The 21459-nt window shown below is 43.1% G+C and overlaps 1 protein-coding gene across 2 annotated transcripts in view; it reads left to right on the top strand.

The window, feature by feature from the left end:
* The window catches only part of ARHGAP24 (Rho GTPase activating protein 24), a 426579-nt gene that overhangs the window by 49546 nt on the left and 355574 nt on the right, over positions 1 to 21459 (top strand). Inside the window, exon 1 of one of the 2 annotated variants that reach the window (XM_054989836.1) lies at positions 3957 to 3997. The exons of the other annotated variant lie outside the window; for it this stretch is intronic. The gene's annotated coding sequence lies outside the window, so the exon portion shown is untranslated. Of the gene's footprint in view, positions 1 to 3956; positions 3998 to 21459 lie in introns of those variants that run through there. 2 annotated transcript variants of the gene reach the window in all.

Here is a 21459-nt window from a genome sequence, read left to right on the forward strand (position 1 = left end):
TTCCTGTCGGATGAAACTTCTGTCCTTCACGACCGTCGTCTGCCTACATAAGAAATAAGAGAAGAGAAGGAGTGCAATGAAATACGGACTTGAGTGAAATGAATTGTGATTCTTACCTTACTTTGGAGCATTGGTTGATTTGGACAATTAATTCTTTGGGGTGTCTGTATTCTGGACTAAAATACTTTACAGTATAGGGATATATATTAGGATTGCATTCATTGCACTTGCACTTTAAAAATTCATAAAAAATTAAAAATCAAAATATTAAAAATCAAAAATAAGTTATAAATTACTCTGTTATCAGCTTTTGTATTCACGAGGTCTCTTAGGACTGTGGTCCCCTTTTTGTGGTTTTGCATAAAGGCCGTCAGGTGGAATGCCTTCATCATGCATTATGCACATGATGCAACGTCCCCACCACCACCTGCTGCCTGAACTCCGCCTAGGAAGGCAATGATGCGGTTCCTTTACCATGCGCCCAGCGTACAACTTTAACTAGTCTTACTGCCAAAACAAATCCATGGAACGCCCAGGATTGCTTCAGTTGACTCATACCAAACTGCCCGATACTGAGTCGGACCATTAGTCCATTCTGCTTATCATTTATCACTTTGATTTCCAGCAACTCTTCAAGATCTTAGGTAGAAGAAGGTCTTCTGGAGACCTCTGCCCTGAGATGCTTTAACAGCTGTGGGGCAACCAGGGCAGCTGCAACAGACCCTGCACTGGGGCGGGGCACCAAGGGCTCTTGACTGCTCAGGTGATGCCACCATTGGTGGCCTCTCTGAAATTATAATGGCCAGCAGTGGCTTTAGGTCAGTAGCTCACCCCACTACCTAAGAAGCTAGGCATTCCATCCACGTATGTTCCCATGCTAGTGGTGCAAGCTGGCTCCTGGCAGTGGTGCCATCTCTCTGAATAAAGTGAGGGTGTGGAGGAGAGAGGGTGCTGATGAGCTGCCTGCAGGAGCAGTGCAAGAATGCACTGATGCCGATCAAGGTGGCACTACATGATTTCTTTAACCATCTCAAGGTTGGGGGTGACTTCACATAACCCAGTCTTGCAGAGATCCGCATACTCCACTTTTTCAGCACAAATATGATATGTTGACCTTAATGCCATTGATTTTAATTGTACTTCAGTAAGGATAAACTGGTTTAAACAAAACTACTCTGACTGTGTACTGAGATGATAGCATGAATTCTCTCCTTTGATTGCAGAAGGCCAAAAGTTATGTTTATCTCATAAATGACACCCCTGCCAGTGAGGGACTAATATTTCCTTTCAGTCAGTGGGGCTCATAAAATGTGCAACGTCATGGTAGTTCTCACAATGTAAGCACGGGCTAAATGGCTTTATTTAAGCGATGTGAGCAGGCATGGATTTTTTTTTAAAGATTCCATTTGCTCAGCTTTAAGGATGACACATGTAATTACATTACAAGTTAAACTCCTCTCTGCAAGTACTTGAGCAGTAGAAATTTATTTTTAGACCTTTAACTTGCTTCCTCCCTAAGGCTCAGAGTGTGGTGGAATATTGCAAAACTATTTGTAAAACAAACTGACAACACAGGAAATACGGACTCCAGTTCAGAGAGAAAGGAGGCTTGGATTCATGCTGGAAAGTGTGCAGACAACATCAGTGCTGGGTGCTGTGGAAATAAAGGAGGCAAATCTGGTATGTGGAGAGGATTTTTCTGCAAACCTGGTGGTTTCCCCAGGTTTACAGAGCACTACATTTCAGTTATGAATGGGGGCCAGCCCTTTACTATTAAATATGGAGTGGAGGGTGCCATCAAGTCGCAGCTGACTTATGGTGACTCCCTGGTGGGGTTTTCATGGCAAGAGACTAACAGAGGTGGTTTGACATGGCCTGCCTCTGCACCCCTGGGTTTTATTGGTGGAGTGATTACAGAAGTCCAATGATAACAGCTGGTGAATGACAACGGCAGGCGTGATGGAATAGGATGGAGTATGCAGAGGGGTGGTGGGTGTGGAGAAGTCAGCATGAGTCAGGAAGCCGATGTCTCTAGACAGATGGACTCACATTCTAGCTGTATCCGAAGAAGTGAGCCATGGGCTCACGAAAGCTCATACCCTACCATCAATTTTGTTAGTCTTATAGGTGCTACTGGACTTTTGCTCTTTTCTACGCACAACTAGAAATGAGGGTCACTGAGGGAACACCAAACAATAGTTACAAAATCAAAAGTTATAAAACAAAGGACCACTAAAATGATCATGGGACTGGAGCATCTTGCCTGTGGGAAAGGATGAGGAGGATGGATACTTTTGATTTAGAAAAAACGCATCAGTGGATGGGCATCGGATCTATTTAGAGATATCCCACAAGCAAAAACACTTCCTGAGGCCCACTTCCCCATGCTATTCAGATGATTGACAAGCAAGCAAGGTTGTGATACTTGCCCAGTCACATTGCTTGCAGCGTTTATTATTGCAATTGGTCTAATGACTGGGAGGATTACTTCCATTTCCTAACAACGTTGTGATCTGAGCACTAGATAGGGGGAGAATGATGTATCCTCTGCAAAACTTGGTAGTGGCTGCACATCTATGATGCAGTAAAACAAATATCCGGAAAGGCTGTATTTCCTAAGTCTACAAAATGAGACAGGAAATCTCTTTCCAATCAACATTTTCTTGTCTAATTCAAAGAAGTCATATAATGTAAAGTTTTCTGAATATGATATGCGGAGGAAGGCATACTGGGGCCACCAGACATGTGACCATTTTCAAGAGGTTCCGGAACTCCATTCCCCCTGAAAAAAAGCCCTGATCGAGACCATTGTGTGGTAGCACCATGTGATCTTGTCCCCCCTTTTCAAGAGCTAAAATAGTCATAAGGGGCTCTTTCAGCCCTTGAAAAGGTGTGGGAAACAACAAGATTGTATAGTGCTGTCATGCAGCAGGTGCAAGCAGGCTAAAATCTCCCCTAAAATGGCATCGTCAATGTCCCATGCTTTCCTGTAATGTGTAGTTTGGCCCTCTGTGAGAAATTCTGGTCCATCTTCCTCCTTTTCATTCCCCTCTAAGTTCTAATTGAAAGTTCACATAAAGCTCAGACTAGCCAAGAATAGCATTGTAAAGCCAAGCAGCACAGTGCACAATACAGCTAAATAAGCTTGAGAAAGAGAGAGAAGAAACGCACAATCAATTTATTGCTACAGAGTATTGCAATAGCCACTAGCAAAAATGGCTTTTTAAAAAGATTAGATAGATTCAAGGAAGATACTTATGCAAGCTCCATATTCAGAAACAGAGTGCATCTGACTGCCAGATGTTGGGGATCAGCATCCGCAGATGTGTATTGTCATCTGTGCCCTGCATGTGAACTTTCCTGAATCATCTGGTTGGCCACTTTGGGAAGGCAGAATGCTATTAGATGGGACATTTATGCTGGATGAACAGGAACACAAATACCTTGTGCTTCCTGTATTTCTTCATCTCCATCTCATTTGAAGGAGAAAATGTGTCTCTCCTCTCCACACAAAATTCTTCAAGTTCTTTACGCATTGTTGGCTGGCACGCTTTTTGTTCTCCTTGTATCAGAGCTTCATATAAAGCCATTCTAGTGGGCCAATCAGGTGCACTCGGTGTAGAGTGATGGAGAAAGCTAGATTTCTGCTGGGTTGGCGGCCTGCCTCCTTTCTGCTCCAGGGGTAGAAAGGCGGCACCTGGTGTGGTTGAGCATGAAGGCGGCATGGACAGTACATGGATAGATACACCCAGTCCATACAAGTCACATATGAATGGATGTGCCCTATAGAGCCACATTTGGGAAGGTAGAATGCTATTATAGTTTCACAAACACTGACTGGGGGGTTGCTATTGAAATTCTTCAAAAACCTTAATTAGACCATATCTATGCCTGTTTGTTGGCTTTCCAGGGCAACTGGTTGGTGAAAGAGGATGCTGGACTAGATGGACCACAGATCTGATTTATCAGAGCATCTACTATCTTACTATATAAAAGGGTAAGCATATTCTAGAAACCCAGGCTGGGATCAGGAGTGGAGCAGGTGGCAATGCCTGCCCCCACCTTCATCTGGCCAGGATCAGGCATGGAGCAGGTGGCAATGCCCACCCCCCTGCCTTCCCCTGACTGGGATCAGGCATGGAGCAGGTGGCAATGCCTGCCCCCTGCCTTCATCTGGCTGGGATCAGGAATGAAGAAGGTGGCAATGCCTGCCCCCTGCCTTCCCCTGACCGGGATCAGGCATGGAGCAGGTGGCAATGCCTTCCCCCTGCCTTCACCTGGCTGGGATCAGGAGCAGAGCAGGTGGCAATGCCCACCCCCTGCCTTCCCCCGACTGGGATCAGGCATGGAGCAGGCAGCAATGCCCGCCCCCTTCAATCAGCCAGAATCAGACCCAGAACAGGTAGCAATACCCATCCTCTTCACTCAGCTGGGATCAGGTGCAGAGTAGGTAGTAATACTTACTGCCCCCTTCACCTGGTTGTGATCAGGAGTGGAGCAAGTGGCAGTGCCTGCCCCCTGCCTTCACCCTGTCGGGATCAGTCACAGAGGAGAAGGAGGCAATGCCTGGCTGCCCGCCCTCCCCTTTCTAGAGCTTGTTGTATTTATTCCCACAATGGGCTTTGTTGCTAGTGTTCTTATGAATCCTGACAAGCATCTGAGGAACCCAGGTTTCTAACAGAACAATGTAAACATTGTTGTCCTAAAGCAACCAACCTCTTTAGGCACTAACAGTTTCCACTGATGTACAAGTTTGCCAAGTTTGAAAAAGCTAGGCCTTTCCCTTTAAGACAAATCTGGTACTAGAAATATAACAGATCAAGTTCTTCCCATTACTCAATCTCCGTGCCAGCAAAAGATTTTCCTGCTACATTTCTGCAAGTCAAGAATAGATGCTGGTAAAAGCACAGGAGCTGCAGAGGCCAGTAAAACTAGTTGGCGAGTCTATTCACTGTTCAGAAGCAAATATGCGTAAATGGGCCCTCCCTGTAATTTAAAACTGTGCCGGATCTTGGCCTGAAATATTCTAAATTTCAGATGCTTAAGTTTTGGATGCTGGCGTTGTATTGGACTGGGGCTCGGTTGCCAGCTTTAGAAACAGAGATTTCGGGAGATTTTGGGGGTGGAGCCAGTGGGGTTTGAGGAGGGTGCAGTATATTGCCATAGAGTCCACCCTCCAAAGCAACCATTTTATCCAGGGGAACTCATCTCTGTGGCCTATTTTGGGAGATCAGCCACCACCTGGAGGCTGGCAACCCTAACTGGAGCCAAGTTTGCCTTTTCTTCAGTTATTGTTGCTACTGTTTTCCCCAGGATAACCTATCACCAGTTGATCTGAATTAGTTGTTGGTGCGAGTTTGCAAGTACAGCCAGTATTTCTATAAGCAAGCAGTAATTGTAATTTAAAAATAAAGTATTCACATGTGCAGCAATCTGGATACCAGGCCCTGGGGATGTATACTCCGGAATATTTGTAGCTGATGTTTTTTTTTTTATGGTAATATTTTTATTTATATGTTATTCCTGCTGGGTGGAGGTGGGCGCCTGGGGAACGTAATAAAGTAAAACAATAAAACATGACCAGGGAGAGAAAGACGTGAACCAATAAAGTCTGAAATTGAAACAGAGGAATGGTAGTGCAGTATAAAACCAGCAGAATGTCTATGGCCTAACTCTCACTGAGGTAGCATTTCTGGGCTTTTCCACTGCAGGTCTGAACGTTCTGCGCAAAAAGGTTCTCTGCATATAAAAAGGCAGATGTCAAGAAGAGTTCCACTCCAGCCTCTCTGTCACGTTACTTTGTAAAAACTGGATTTTTTCTTTCCCCACGGAGAAAGCACTTCATTATTTTGCCCTAGGATTCCCAGCTTTGGCTTTGGAAATTGCTGGAGAATGGAGATGTGGAAGTAGAGCTTGGGGAGAGTGGAGTTTGGGCAGGGGAGCTCAGAAAGTACGTGATGCCATTGGGTCTCCCCTCCCAAAGCTTCCTCTTTCTCCAGGGGAACCGATTTCTGTAGTCTGGAGATCAGTTTTAATTCCAGGAGAACTCCAGCTCCCGCCTGGAGGGTGGCAACTCTGTTGGCCCTCAAAATATGGTCAGGCTTGGTATAAATCTGAGAGCTTCCGTAGCATAATAGTTAAGTGGCTGGGATGCAAATCGGCAGTCTGCTGGTTCGACTATCGCTATTGCCATGAGCTCAGGACGGTGGCCTTGGGTAAGCCATTCCTCTCTGTGCCAGTTCTTCAGCTTTATTGTGGGGATAATAATAATAATAATAATTCCCCTTCTGACTTTGTTCACTGCACTGAGTGGGGCACTAATGTATCTAGAAGAGCACACTGTTGTTGTTGTTTTTATTGTTATTACTCCAAATCAGTGTGTTAATAGCTTTCAAATGGAACTTTAATTTTTTAAAAAATTCTCTATCAGTTTTACATTATATTTTTAAGGATTATTCTGTTCTTATGGTTCTTTAAAATGCTGTAATCCTCTGGTTTAGGGATAGGGTTGCTTACCCTCCTGGTCGGAGGGGGGACCCGGCACTCACCTCTTCTGTTTGGGGCTCAAATGGCTTACCATTTGAGTGAAGTGTGGGAGCGCTCCCAGGTTGGCATGACAACGTCATTCCCAGGAGCGACATCATCACACAGCCCCAGGAGTGCTCCCAGGAGGCCAATCCCCCGTCTTTCCCCTCCGCCAGCCAAGTGAGTAGTAGTGGGGGGTGGGGGTGGGAGCAGGAGATCCCCTGCCCCCACTGGGGGAACGGAAACCCTATTTAGGGAAAACTTAGGCTGAAAACCCAAATGAATACAAGATTTTGGCTGAGTGCTTCTTGGAAAGCCAGATTCATAATAATAACAACATTCGATTTATATACCACTCTTCAGGACAATTTAATGTCAATTCAGAGCGGTTTACAAAGTATGTTATTATTATCCCCTCAACAATCACCCTGTGAGGTAGGTGGGGCTGAGAGAGCTCCGGAGAGCTGTGACTGACCCAAGATCACCCAGCTGGCTACAAGCGGAGGAGTGGGGAATCAAACCCGGTTCTACAGATTAGAGTCCCACTGCTTTTAACCACTAGACCAAACTGGGTCTCAGAGTTTTGAATTTGAAGTTTGAGCTCCCCATGAAAGCATTACAGCTGCCAGTTACTAGTATTTGACCTGTAGTCTGGAGGCTCTGCTTTTTGTCTTACAAGGTCTGTGTGAGCCACCTACATTTCTGGCTGTCCCTGGTTTTACAGCGCAGAAGATTACTATGTTCATTTAAATGGGCCTCTGAACTAGTACTCCATTAGTTTTGAAAAAGGCCCTGACCTGGATAGCTCAGCCTAGCCCACTCTCATCAAATCTTGGCAGCTAAGCAGAGTTTTCCGTGGTAAGTATATGGATGGGAGAGCAGGCAGAGACAAGCAATGGCAAACAACCTCTGAGCGTCTGAGGCCTTGAAAACCCTCTGGGGTCACCATAAGTTAGCCGTGACAGTGACTTAACAGCATTGGTTTTTTTTTTTTGAAAAATTTTTTTATTGGGTTAGAATCCGTTATTTTTACATTTACATCCAATTTTCCCCAAATTTTTCATTTCTAACCCCCTCCCTTTCCCCCCTTTTTGTTGACTTCCAACAGCTTTCCCACCCTTTGTCCCTTTTCCCTTACTTCTATTAAATTCCTCTATCTAAAACAGATATACATTCTCCATTATATTAAGCAGTACATCCTTAACTACTTTTCTTGTTATATACCCAAACTGTAAGTCTTTGTTTCCATCTTAGATAAACAATTTATCCCATTTTCCAGTTTTAAATATTTCTATATATCATAAACCTATATATCATAAACCATAAAAATCTTACACTTAAATCAAACAATTTGACTTATTCTCTATATATTACTCATTCTATCTTTTTATGGTAATTCTATATAGCTCATCACATAGTCAATCAATTTGACTCTTCTGTACATTCAGTTTGGTGCATTATATAAATCTTATCAAAGAAAGAAAATAGTGTTGGTTACTCAGTCCTTATATTTAAACCTTATCATTAATTATTTTCTATCAATATTCTATCTATTAACCTATATATATCTATATATATATCAATCTGTTAATCTAACTGCTTATAAATTCACATTTATCTCTTCCTCTCCCGGTAAAGTCACCCCCCTCTATTATACTTTTATTATACTTCAGTAGTTCTCAAACTGCCACAGTTTTCCTCCCACCTCCCATTTCTTCTCCAAATATTGTTTCAGCTTCTCCCAATCTGTGTTAAACTGCCCTGAGTCCAGATTTCTCAGTTTTCTTGTCATCTTGTCCATCTCTGCCATGTACAGCAATTTGTAGATCCAATCTTCAATAGTTGGCACTTCTCGTACTTTCCATTTTTGCGCATACAAAAGTCTAGCTGCTGCTGTCATATAAAATGTTAACGTCCTATGATGGGCTGGAATTCCCTCCATTCCCAAGTTTAGTAGCAGGAGTTCTGGGTTCTTATTTATTTGAAACTGTAAAATTTCACTCATTTCTCTTATTATTTCCCCCCAGTACTGCCTGGCTACCTCACATGACCACCACATATGATAGAGGGAGCCCTCATGCTTCTTACATTTCCAGCATTTATTAGAAGTGTTCAAATTCCCTAGCGCAATCTTCTTTGGTGTCATGTACCAACGATAGATCATTTTGTAAATGTTCTCTTTAATATTAGTACATGTCGTTGTCTTCATTGTAGTTTTCCACAAGTATTCCCATGCCTCCATTGTTATTTCTTTATTAAAGTTTATAGCCCATTTCACCATCTGTGTTTTAACTGTCTCGTCCTCGGTATACCATTTCAACAGTACTTGGTATACCTTGGATATTCGTTTCTTATCTTCTTTAAGAAGGGTCTGCTCTAGTTCCGAGTTCTCTGTTCGTATACCCCCCTTTACAGAGTCCGAGTTATATAAGTCTCTGATCTGTCTATACTGGAACCAGTCGTAATTAGGTGATAGTTCCTCTTGCGTCTTTATTCTAAGTTTAGATGCTTCAGTTTTAGTTATTTCTTTGTACGTTAAACATTGTTGTTCATTATCAACAGCTCTCGGATCTATCACCTCATATGGAACCACCCACAAGGGAGTTCCTTCTTGTAAGTAAATTCTGTACTTCTTCCAGATTATATATAGACTTCTCCGTACAAAATGGTGCAGGAACATCGAGTTGACCTTTACTTTGTCATGCCATAGGTATGCGTGCCATCCAAAAATTTTTTTATATCCCTCTAGGGCTAATAGTTTCTTGTTCTTTAATGTCATCCACTCTTTCAACCAAACTAGGCAGATTGCATCATGGTAAAGTCTCAGATTGGGCAGTTGCATTCCGCCTCTTTCCTTTGCATCTTGTAAAACTTTTACTTTCACTCGAGGCTTCTTGCCTGCCCAAACAAAATCTGATATTTTCCTCTGCCATTTTTCAAATTGTTTAGAGTCTCTGATGATTGGTATTGTCTGTAGCAAAAACATTACTCTTGGTAACACATTCATCTTAACTGCTGCAATCCTGCCCAACCATGACAAATTCAGTCTATTCCATTTAATCAAGTCTCTCTCTATCTGAGTCCATAGTTTTTCATAGTTGTTTTTAAATAAATCTATATTCTTTGCAGTCAGTTCAACTCCCAAATATTTCACTTTGCTTGTTACTTCACAATCCGTTGTTTCCGTTAACAATTGTTGTTTCTGCTTAGTCATATTTTTACATAATATCTTTGACTTCTTTTTGTTGATATAAAAACCTGCCAAGTCCCCAAACTCCTTGATCTTATCTATCACTCTTGGCATGTTCTCCAATGGGTCCTCTACAATTAACATTATATCGTCCGCAAATGCTCTGACCTTATATGAATAGTCCTTTATTTTTATTCCACGAATTTCCTCATCTTGTCGTATTTGTATCATCAGAATCTCCAATACTAAAATAAACAACAGTGGAGACAACGGGCAACCTTGTCTTGTTCCTTTACTAATCGTCAGTTTCTTAGTCACTTCATCATTCACCACAATTGCTGCAGTCTGGTCTCTGTAAATTTCCTTGATTGCTCTGATGAATCTTTCTCCCAATTGTAGCTTTTCCATAGTGGCAAACATAAAGTCCCAGTTTAAATTGTCAAACGCCTTTTCAGCGTCAACAAAGAAGAAACCAACCTCTTTATCACAACGCTTGTCATAATATTCAATAGCATTGATCACTGTCCTTAAGTTATCTCTTATTTGTCTGTCTGGCAAAAAGCCTGCTTGTTCCTCTTCTATAACTTCCGAGAGCCATCCCTTCAGTCTCTCCGCCAATATCTTCGCAAAAATTTTATAGTCATTGTTAAGTAGCGATATAGGTCTGTAATTTTTCACGTTAGTCAAGTCTTGGCCCTCTTTTGGGATCAATGATATGTTCGCTTCACTCCAAGTGTCTGGAATCCTTTGATCCCTAAAAACTCCATTCATCACCTCTTTTAGGAATGGTGCCAGTTCATTAGCCATTGTCTTATAAAATTTAGCCGTAAGTCCATCTGGCCCTGGCGCCTTTCCTAGATTTGCGGATTGTATTGCCTTGCTTATTTCCTCGTCAGTTACTTCACTGTTCAATTTATTTCTCCAAGCTTCCGAGATTTCTGGAAGTTTGGTTTTCTCCAGATATGTCGCTATTGATTCTTTATTTACTTCTTTCTTATTGTACAGCTTAGCGTAAAATTTATAAAAGGCTCTACTAATGGTAGTCTGCTCCAGATACGTTTTGTTGTCTTCACAAATTTTGTTTATTATTTTCTTTTCCCTTCTCTTCTTCAATTGCCATGCCAGGTACTTCCCAGGTTTATTGGCACCCTCAAACGCTTTTTGATTCAGTCTTTTAAGATTCCACTCCAATTCTTTATTACTCATTGCTGTTAGCTGCTCTTGGAGTATTTTAATTTCCTGGTATAATTTCTTTTTCCCTGGTCTCTTTTTTAGCTGTATTTCTTTGGCTTTTATTTTCTCCTCAATCTCTTGTCTTTTCTCCTCTTTCTTCTTTCTTGCTCTACCATTTAAGTCCATTAGTATGCCCCTTATAACCGCCTTATAAGCATCCCAAACTTTATTGGTTGGTACTTCTTTATTCACATTATATTGTATGAAAAACTTTGTCTCTCTTCTCAATATTTCCATATTCTCTCTTTCCTGTAACAAGTCCTCATTTATTCTCCATGCTTTCCTCTTTCTCCTTTTTCCTAGTTTCCACATAATTGGGTTGTGATCTGAGCCTACCATCGGCATTATTTCTACCTCCTTAGTCCATAACGCTAAGTCTTTTGAGGCCCAGATCATGTCAATTCTTGATAATGTAGAGTGCCTTGCAGAATAAAAAGTAAACTGTCTACTTTTAGGATATTCTCTCCTCCATACATCTTCGAGAGTCTCTTGTTGAATCAACTCAAAAAAGAGCTTTGGCAGTAGTCCTCTTTTCTTTTGTGCCGTTGTAGTCTTTTTATCTAGTTCCAAGTCTGTCACTCCATTGAAGTCTCCAGCAAGAATTATCTGGTCATATGAAAGGTCATCTAAATGCTTCCTCAAATCCTCAAAGAAGCTTTCTTTTGCACCGTTAGGTGCATAAAGTCCGACTACCAACACTCTCTTTAAATTCCAAATACATTCCACTGCTACAAATCTGGCTTCCACATCTCTCATAACAAATTTTGGCTGTAGCTCCTCTTTTATGTACAACACCACTCCTCTTTTTTTCTTGTTGGAGGCCGCTACAAATTCTTTGCCCAATTTTCCAGATTTTAAATATTTTACATCCTGCTTTCTAATATGGGTCTCTTGCAAACAAACAATATCACATTTTTGTTTTAGTAGCCAGTGAAAAATATTTTTCCTCTTATTCGGTGAGTTTAGTCCATTTACATTCCAAGATATTACTTTACATTCCATGCTCATAATCTTGTTGGTAAGTCTTTTTCATTGTCCTTAATAAATCGCTCCATCTCTCGCTCAGATCTGATACGTTTTTTGACCCCTCCAAACTCAAAGGACACTCCTTCTGGTAACTCCCATCTGTACCTGATTTTCATGTCCTTCAAGATCTGAATTAGCACTTTATATTTTTTCCGGTCCAATAACACTGACCTAGGTAGTTCCTTCATTATAATGATCGTCTTGCCATCAATCTCCAATGGATCTTGAAACTGTTTTGTCACAATCTTCTCTTTCATATTTCGTGTCGTAAACTGCACAATCACATCTCTTGGTAGTTTCCTCTGGGTTGCAATTCTCGAGTTCACACGATATGCCACATCTAGGATAGCCACAACTTCCTCCTCCTCCTTCCCCAGGTATTCAGCTAACACCTCAGTCCTCTGTTCTTGCGCTGACTTTCCTTCCACTTCTGGCAAGCCACGAAAACGTAGCTGCTTCTCCATGTGTTTAGTTTCTGCAACTGACATTCTCCCCTTCACCAGTCTCATCTCTGTTTGTTGCGTGTCTGCTAAATTCTCCATCGCGTCTTCTACTGTTTTAACTCTCTGCTGCGTTCCTTGTAGTTCACTTTGTATTGTTTCCATACCTTTTTTCACTTCTGACAGCTCCGATTTTACTGTCTGTGTAACCTCTTTAACCTCTTTAATCAGTTCCAGTTTCGTGTCCTTAAGTTCTTTAATCACATCTAAAAGTTTTTTATCCAGGTTTTCTATTGCCGATTGCCACTCTTTTTTTGACATCGTGGGGCTTGCTTTAGCTCGCTCCCACGAGTCCGCTCTCTTCCTTAACTCCGTGGCGTAAAATTTAAAGTCTTTTTATTTTAAATGTCCCGGTCTTCTTGCAAAAATTAAATTTTAAAGAGTCCAAAATGTCGGGCGTCTTTTCTCTATGGTTTCTCTATGATTTTGTAATCCAAGATGGCCTACTTCCTTTTCCGCTGAAGCCGCGACCCTTCCCCTTTCAAAGATGGCGATTCCCTTCTTCCTGCCCTCCTGCAAGGGCTGCTTCTCTCCAGCCACTCTATTGTTATTACGCACTTCCTGTCTCCCGTCTTCCCACAGCAGATCTCGCGATGGTGTCTTTTTCTCACAGCTCCAAAGCCACAGGTATTCAAAACAATAGTCCGTTTTCTTTAATAACTTCTTTAAACTTAGTCTCTTTTCAGATACAACTCCTGCCGAGTCTTCCCCTCCTTTTCACTAGTCTGTTGCAGTTTAAAAATCTACTTTTTTTTCCTCTCTGTTTTTGTCAATCTGTCCCGTATCGGAAGATAATGATCTTTACCTTCTCTTCACTTTTCTCGGGTTGTAATCGCTGTTTCGATTTTAAGTTCTCCTCTCAGCTTCTTCCCCCAATCGAAGCTTGGGTATGTAGGTCTTATGCCAGCCGAATTGGCCCCAAAACTGCCGCAGAGATTGTAGCCGACCCGTCGCAAGGGGGGACCTCAAGGATCGAGAGGGGACCCGTTGTGTAGAGCCCCCCCTCGTCCGAGATCTATCTCACCCTAGGGTCTTGAGCGTTCTTTGCCTGCTCTCCGCCTGAGAGCAGTCGGCCGCGGGCTATTTTCACCCCGCCGGCCGGTTAAAACGGCAGTCCGGTCAGCTCCGCAAGTGGAGCTGCGTTAGACCTCCATGGATCCCAAACCGGAAGTCGACTTAACAGCATTGTTCACAGGTACACACAGGTGAGAGAGAGGTTAACTGTTGGACTTGTGTTATTAACACTGGGGTCTTACTTTGCCCAAGCAGAGCTGCACTAGTTGAAAGGGACTGTTAGCGCTTCTCTGCTCCGACTGCAACCTGGTCTATCTGTAAGGTTCTGCCAGGTAGATTTCAACGACTTCACTACATGAGTCCAGAACTGCATGAGTTAAAGCTTTATTGATAGTTTACTAGTTCAGCAATCCATTACAGATTCATTGCCAGGGATGAAGTTCTGCGCCAAGCCCCAAGCCTATATTGAATTCTAAGTACAGCCCAGTTCCCACCCCGCTAGCTGCCATCCTAGCCTAGGTTCCCACTTCCCATCCCATGTTTTAGAAAGTTCAGGAGTTCCAAGGTTATGTATCCATGACAACGGATCTTCTTCTCAGGCTGAAAGCTGGAGGCAGGCAGATGAGTTGGAGACAGGCAGATAAGCTCAGGAGGGCCCCCCTCCTCTGCACGCTTTCACAGGACAGAGACAGAGAAGACAGCCACAGTTGTCTCTAAACTAAAAGCACAATGTCCATTAGAGTCCAGTCCTTGGCCCAGGCTCTTACCAAACAGCTCAGGGGGTTGTCAAGCCCCTGAAGTATGGCAGGGGATGCTAAGACCCTGACACTATCCACCAAACTCATGCCCTCAGGGATCAGAGAGCTCACAGGAACAAAAAAGGGGGTGGGATTAGTTGTTGGAGGGGGGATTACTAGAAATTAAGGGAAGGGAGAAACTTCTGCAGATGGAAGTAATTTCTGTAAGTGGAAAAAGAAGTCAGGATCTAAGCCACTGTCAACATTGACATTGTGTTTGTTTATTGTGAAGTACAATAAGAACCATAGTGGTTTTTAAAATACACTCCTGTTTTAGAATTTAATATTAATCATAGTCAAGAACAGGCATAAAAATCTTTGCTCATCTGAATATTGAATCTTTGCCCCTCAACAATGAAATCTGAAAGCACCCTTTCCAGGAAAGTCAAAAATGGCTACCAGGAATTTATTGCTACCATCCTACGAGGTAGGTTAGTCTGAGAGATAGAGATGCTACCTCAAGATCATCCATTTAATGGTGTGGGTGAGTGAGGATTTGAACCCGGATCTTCCCAGTCTAGTATTCTAGTGCTATAAGCACAACACTAGATTGTTTCTGAAACCAGGGGACTGAAAGCTGGGAAAGTATGTGAAAATAACGTGAAGAGTTTCATGCTTCTCTAGTTCAGCTCTACGTTTTTAAAGGAGTTGGTGCTTTCAGAAACAACTAAATGTGGAACTTGTTACAGGACTGCTGCTGAAAATGGCAGCTCCATGTCAAATTCTGCCCTCTTTCCGTATATCATTTACTTGTGATATTTCCCTGCACATTTATCTGGAACATTTCCCTGCACATCCTCATTCCATACTCCACATTGTTGACTGCTTATAGCAGGAAAATATGGAGGACATGATACCAGTTAGTCTGACTATGCATTACAGGGGGAGAGACAGGGCTGCCATTTTCAGTGGCAGCTGCATATAGAGTTTCATGTTCAACAAGTAGTTTAAAACTTTGAAGAGAACAACAGTGATGAATCTAGGGAGAGGCATAACTCTTGAGGATGAATCGACATAGTAGGGAGAATCTTTTTTCTTGCTTTCATCCGCCTGTTCTTAGACCAAACTCTTGAATAATAAAACTGAACATAAATAAAGCCCGTATCTAAAAACACCTCCCTTCAGGAGAATTATGCTGTTAGGCTGCATTTGGGAGTGTATTGTTTTCATCTTGTGAATATGTAGTCTATACTCAGCTGCCTTGTCTTAGCTTTACAGTATTCATGGGGACTAAATGATCTTTTTAATAATCTAAGTGTTGGAGTTTTGCTTCTCCCAGAGAGCAGTAATTTAGTCTCTGTAACAAAACAAAAGGAATGGGGGAACTTCGGAGCTTTACGGCTAGTTCTTCTAACTCTAAATGGGTTACATGATGATCTTCAATCACTTTCAAATTACTGCAATTAAAGTCTTCTCTCTGTTTGGGATGCCAGCACACAAGATTGCTAACAAGGGACTTGGAATATCCCAACCTCTAGAACTGTAAGGCTCTGCCAAGTAACTCTCAGAAACTTCACTGCACGAGTCCAGGAACTGCATGAGTTAAAGTATTTTATTTGATAAGCTACTAGTTCATCCACTGTTACATTCTTTGCCAGGGATGGCGCTTTTCTACAAGCACATAACGTATATAGGATTATAAACCCAGCCCCAAAGTTCCCACCCCCCTTCAGGAAACAGCTAAGTTTAATAGATGAACAGCAAAACACAGCAGAGAGGATATGAGAGCTTCTCAGCCTCCCAGACGAAAGATAAACTGCAGGCTGAGAGCCTTGCTACAAGTGACATTTTGCACGTGAAGGGCACTTGATTATTTTCGCAAGTCTTTCTAGGAACTGGAGTCCCTCTCCCCCACCCCCTTTCCTTCTGTTCCTTCCCCTCTCTGTTAGAATGGCTGCCTGAAGAGACAGAGAAAGCCTACGGCAACAGCAGCTTTTGCAAATTGTCTTGCTGGGGGGTGGGGGATGCTCTGGAGAAAGCTGACATGTCGGTGAAGTCCTAGTGTCCTTCCCCTCTCTGTTAGAACTGTTAGAATTGCTGCCTGAAAAGTCAGAGAAAGCCTGCGGCAACAGCATCTTTTGCAAATGGTTCCTCCAGTCACAAGCCTGCTCTCAATGATCTTTGGGGGCGGGCAGCTGCAACTTTCTCAGCTTTCTCCAGAGCATTCCCCCCCCCTCCCCGAGCAAGACAATTTGCAAAAGCTGCTGTTGCTGTAGGCTTTCTCTGTCTCTTCAGGCAGCCATTCTAACAGAGAGGGGATGGAACAGAAGGAAAAGGGGTGGGGGAGAGGGACTTCAGTTCCCAGAAAGACTTGCGAAAATGATCAAGTGCCCTTCACGTGCAAAATGTCACTTGTAGCGAGGCTCTGAGAAAGAAACAGCATGCTGTTACCGGCATGTAGCATGCTGCTACATCAGAGCAACCTAGAATCAAAGAATCCTTACAGAGTTACACAGAACCAACCAGGCCTTGCAAAGTATGACAGGAGACATTCCTGACAAGAACAGATTTGGACAAATTTCATTTGGTTCTAGTAGTCAGATAGGATTGCCAACTTCCAGGTCGGTCCTAGAGTGGTCCTGGAATTACAGCTCATCTCTAGACCACAAAGATCTGTTTTCCTGGAAGAAATAGGAACGTTGCAGGGAGAACTCTGTGGCATTATGTCCCCACTTGAGTGTTCTCCCATCCCAAACTCCTCCCTCCTCTGCCACCATCCACAAATTCCAAAGAAATTCCCAAACTAGAGTTGGCAACCCTAGAGCCAGGCCAAAAAAGGAGGAACCATAGTCATTTTTCAGCCTTCAGTGTTTTGTATTTTAATGACCATATTTTCTAACCATTGCTACCCCTGAGCCTTATGTCAAACTCTTCAGTTTCTCATGTTTTTATTAAAGTTATGGCAAAAGTGTTGTAGTATGAGGTATCCCTGATTGTCACCACCAGAACAAAAAGCTATCCCCTAACCCTAACCTAACTTCTTCCAAATTTCTCATAACTGCATGATTGTTCCAAAGCTTTTGGCGCCACTACCAAGAAGGCCCTTTCTTAAATTGCCATCTGTCTAGCCTCAACTGGTGGAGGTTTCCAAAGCAAGGCCTCTAAAGATGGCACAAGTGGACAGGTATGAGGCGCTGCAAAGCTACTCCTAGGGTTCTTAGTGATGTTTAGGCTACAGATATTTTTAGGGACAGGGGAGGCTTATGGAGGGTTTCATTGTATTCATTTTTTAATTTGACTTTGTAAGCCTCCTTACGCTATGGGAAGGCAAGGCATTAATATTTTAATATCATAAATAATGGAATCTTGCTATGAGCAGTCAGCCAGGTCCACTCAAGAAAAATAATAATGATCTTAGAAACCACCTCTATGCCTTACTTGGTGCAAAATCACACATTAAAAGAACGATAGGATTTAGCAATCGGAGGCAAAGAAGTGTGTGTTTTTGCTTGTCCGACCAATCCCAAATCAGCAGATTTAGAGGCTGTGGTTAGGTATTTCCTCATTTGACTGGCCCTTTTCCAACTTTCTGCATCACTGAAAACATGTCTACAGTAAAGTTAATTATTTCTAAAATAGGATACAATCATTTGGTTTCTTCACTTGAGGGTTGTTTCCAAATGAGCTGTCAGATACTTTGGCAAATAATAGAGTTCCCAATGAATTTTACTGTACACAAATCTTAAGTGGATTTGGTGAGTCCTACTAAGATGAAAACATTTGTAGGATTATTTTATTATTTACCGCCCCCCCCCCCCCACACACATCTTTGGACACAAAATGAGGCCATGGGGCAACTCACAGCAATGTAGGATCACATGACAATCTGGGTGACAGCTCTGGATGGGGACATTCCTGGAGATTTGGGGGCAGCGGCTGGGGAAGGCAGAGTTTGGGCAAGGGAGGGAGCTCAGCAAGGACGGGATGCCATAGAGTCCACTCTCCAAAGCTGCCGTTTTCTCCAGGGGAACTGACCTCTGTAGCCTGGAGGTTGGCACCCCTACATGACAAATTAAAATCAAGATAAATCAACTAAATCTATACAAGAGTTAATGGAAAGAGCTAACTACAACAGCATAGCATAAAAGTTCAAAGGCCCATCTATATACAGTCACAATTAAAGTAAGCACCAGGGACAGGGCCTTCTCTGTTGTGGCACCATGTGGAACTCCCTCCAAAACATAAATTTGCTTAAAAACGTTATTGTCCTCCCGGGACTTAGGTGGATTTGCAGTCCAATCCTAAACAGATTTACACCCTTCTAAGCTCATTAACTTCAGTGGACTTAGAAGGGAGTAAGTCTGCTTAGGACTGCACTGCAGCTAATTGTACGCTCAACTCCCTGCACCCCCACTCTATTATCAGATTTTATGATGTGGTTCTTTTAAATTCCCCACTTATTCTTGTCCATGGTTTTGCTGATCTCAAATCCCTTTTACTGACAACTGCCTCCAGAACTATATTGATGGCAGAGTATAAAGGCTGTAAATAAATAAATAACAAAACATCAAAAGAATCCTTTAAAAAGTCAGCTATTTGACAAAAAGCTTCTTTGAAACAGGTCTTTATGACCTTTTCCAGTAGTGTCTGGCTGGCCAGTGTGTGGAACGGGATGCTGGGCTTGATGTCCCATTGGTCTAGGCTTGTCAGGTTTCTGCCAATGGCTGCCTATGTCCCAGTGATTGTAGCCTCGGCCTACTGATTGCTGACAATTAGAAGGAAGAGGCAAAACACCTGGAGATTGCCTGTGATTGGCAGGACCCTGATAAGGAGGCTAGAGAACTGGCACAAATGCCTCTGTCCCCCACTCAAGGCAATAACATCACTTCCAGTGTGACCCAGAAGTGATAGTATCACACTTTGGGACTCTCATGGGGAGCCATGGGTGCCCAGGTGCACTGACGTGCGCATGCTAAAACAAGAGGGGTGAGTGCCCCTTACCCCCAACACCCAGTGATTAATAGTAAGGACTTGGCAGCCCTAGTACAGTTGCTTTTACAGCATTCCAAAAGTTTGTAGAATGTGGCCCAACTTCATGAGGAGAATATTTGTCAAGCAGGGCAGTCCCACAGTGAATGTCTAACTGGATCATTCTTAGGGAAGTGAAATTTGTCTCAGGGATTTCATAGATCTCTCCTTTGTAATATTTACAAACCCCCACCCAACAGAAAAGTGTTATCTCTCTGAGTTTCATTTGAAACTGCCTTATATCTAGTTAAGCCATTGGTTCATATAGTATATTGAGGCTAAACATTCTCTACCAAGTTACCTGCTCTGACAGGTAGGTTTGCCAGGGAAATCTTTTCCAGAACATCAAGCTTCCCTCCTGAGAGCCCAGAATACACTCAGACCGGTCCAATGGAATGCAGAGGTGGAAGGAAAAGTGGCTGCTCTTTTAGATTCCTTAGATCTTTCGAAATTTATCATATACCAGGAAGCTCCCTTGGAATTCCTTCTGGGAATGCCGGACAAGGACATGGGCTATTGAAACCAATCCTTTCTAGAGACTTAAGGGTGGACAAGAAACAACTTTTTCTAGGCAATAATAACTGTTTTGATAAAGAATGCTGATTTCTTAAATGTCAAATAACTCAAGTTCACCATAAGCGGAAGAGAACTTATAATTCTTGAACATACATCAAGTTGAACCAGCTTAAAAAGAAATTCAAACAAGCTGTCAGTATCATCTGCTCTGAAAGGCAAAGTCCCTCCAGGATCTGTGGCAGACGTATTATATTGTATTGTATTGTATTGGATACAACTGTGTGTACTATTAGTGTATGCTGCCACTGATGCTACCAGCATTCACGGTTATCATTTTGACTGGATAGGGAAATGTGCACTGGCTTCAGTATATGCAAACCTGTGCCCTGAAAAATGTACCATTCTGTTTGCAAATACCAAAGTTTGAAAATGTGTTTCTCTTTTCAGAGAATTGTGGGTAGCTTGCACTCCTGAAATGTAGAGTTGCCAGGTCCCCTAGCAACTGTTGGGAAATAGGGGTGGGGTGGTAGGAACTTACTGGCAGACATGTGCATGATCATCGTCCCATGTGATGATGACACTTCGGACACGACCTGGAAGTGATGCTGTTGTGTCAGGGCCAGTCCTTTAGCCCTCAATCAAAAACATAGCATTATAGGCCCCCTTTGGCCGAGTGTCAAATAGGCCTCAGAAAGTGATATCATCACATGGGAATGACGATCACAAACCTTCTCACTTTGTTGGCCTGCTTCCTCCCACTGATCAGCTGCGGATCATCAGGCAGAGGCATTAATTGATGGGAGATTGCCCACCAGAAGTGGGCTCCTGGGAAGCCTACTGGTACATGCAGTGGGATTCCCCCCAGATATAAAGGCCTACTATCTGCAGCTAGGTTTGCCCATCCCCCACTCAGGGTGGGGATCCCCTGCTCCCACCCTCCACCCCCGGCCCCCATTTACCTGGATGGCAGGGAAAAGGCCGGGGAATGCGCCTCCCAGGGCATGCTCCCATGCTGCAGTAGGCCAATTCGGGCCTGAATTGTCCCCAATTGGGCCTGAATCTGGCCCAATTCGGGCTGAATCGGGCCGCTGTGGAGTGCAGGAGCACTCCAGGGCCCATTGTGCCACCCCGGCAGTGCTCTCCCCCCTCCACAATGATCCAGTTCTGCCTGCTGAGGAATGCAGGAGCACTCCCGGGGCAGCACATGGCCTGTGTGATGTTGTCACTTCCTGGAAGTGATGTCATCATGCAGGCCAGGAGCACGTGGGCAAGGCCAGCACTGAGGTAAGTGGCAGGGGTCTCACCTCCCGCCTGGAGGGTAAGTGGACCTGGCAACCCTATCTGCAGCCCAAATTCTTTAAGTGGGGTAAAACTTCTGTACACAAAACATGTACTCTACCACTCAGCCAGCATCCTTCCTTGGAAGCGTAATTGTCAGTTGCAGTGCCCCTTCTCACACTTTTGTTTGTCCAGCACTTTACCTGTATGACCCAGTGATGGACCTAATGCTCTGAATTTAGGAATTGCATTTTTATGCTTGAACAATTGGTCTGGAAAGAAAATTAGCTATTTGTCAAACATTAGCTACAGACAGGAAGACACCACAGCTCATTTTGTTATTCATGAGCTACCCCTTTCCCTATAAATAATGAAACTGGATGTCACTTGAGCTATTCATTATTAATTCGTC

Source organism: Eublepharis macularius, chromosome 10, assembly GCF_028583425.1.
Source record: "Eublepharis macularius isolate TG4126 chromosome 10, MPM_Emac_v1.0, whole genome shotgun sequence".
NCBI lineage: Eukaryota > Metazoa > Chordata > Lepidosauria > Squamata > Eublepharidae > Eublepharis > Eublepharis macularius.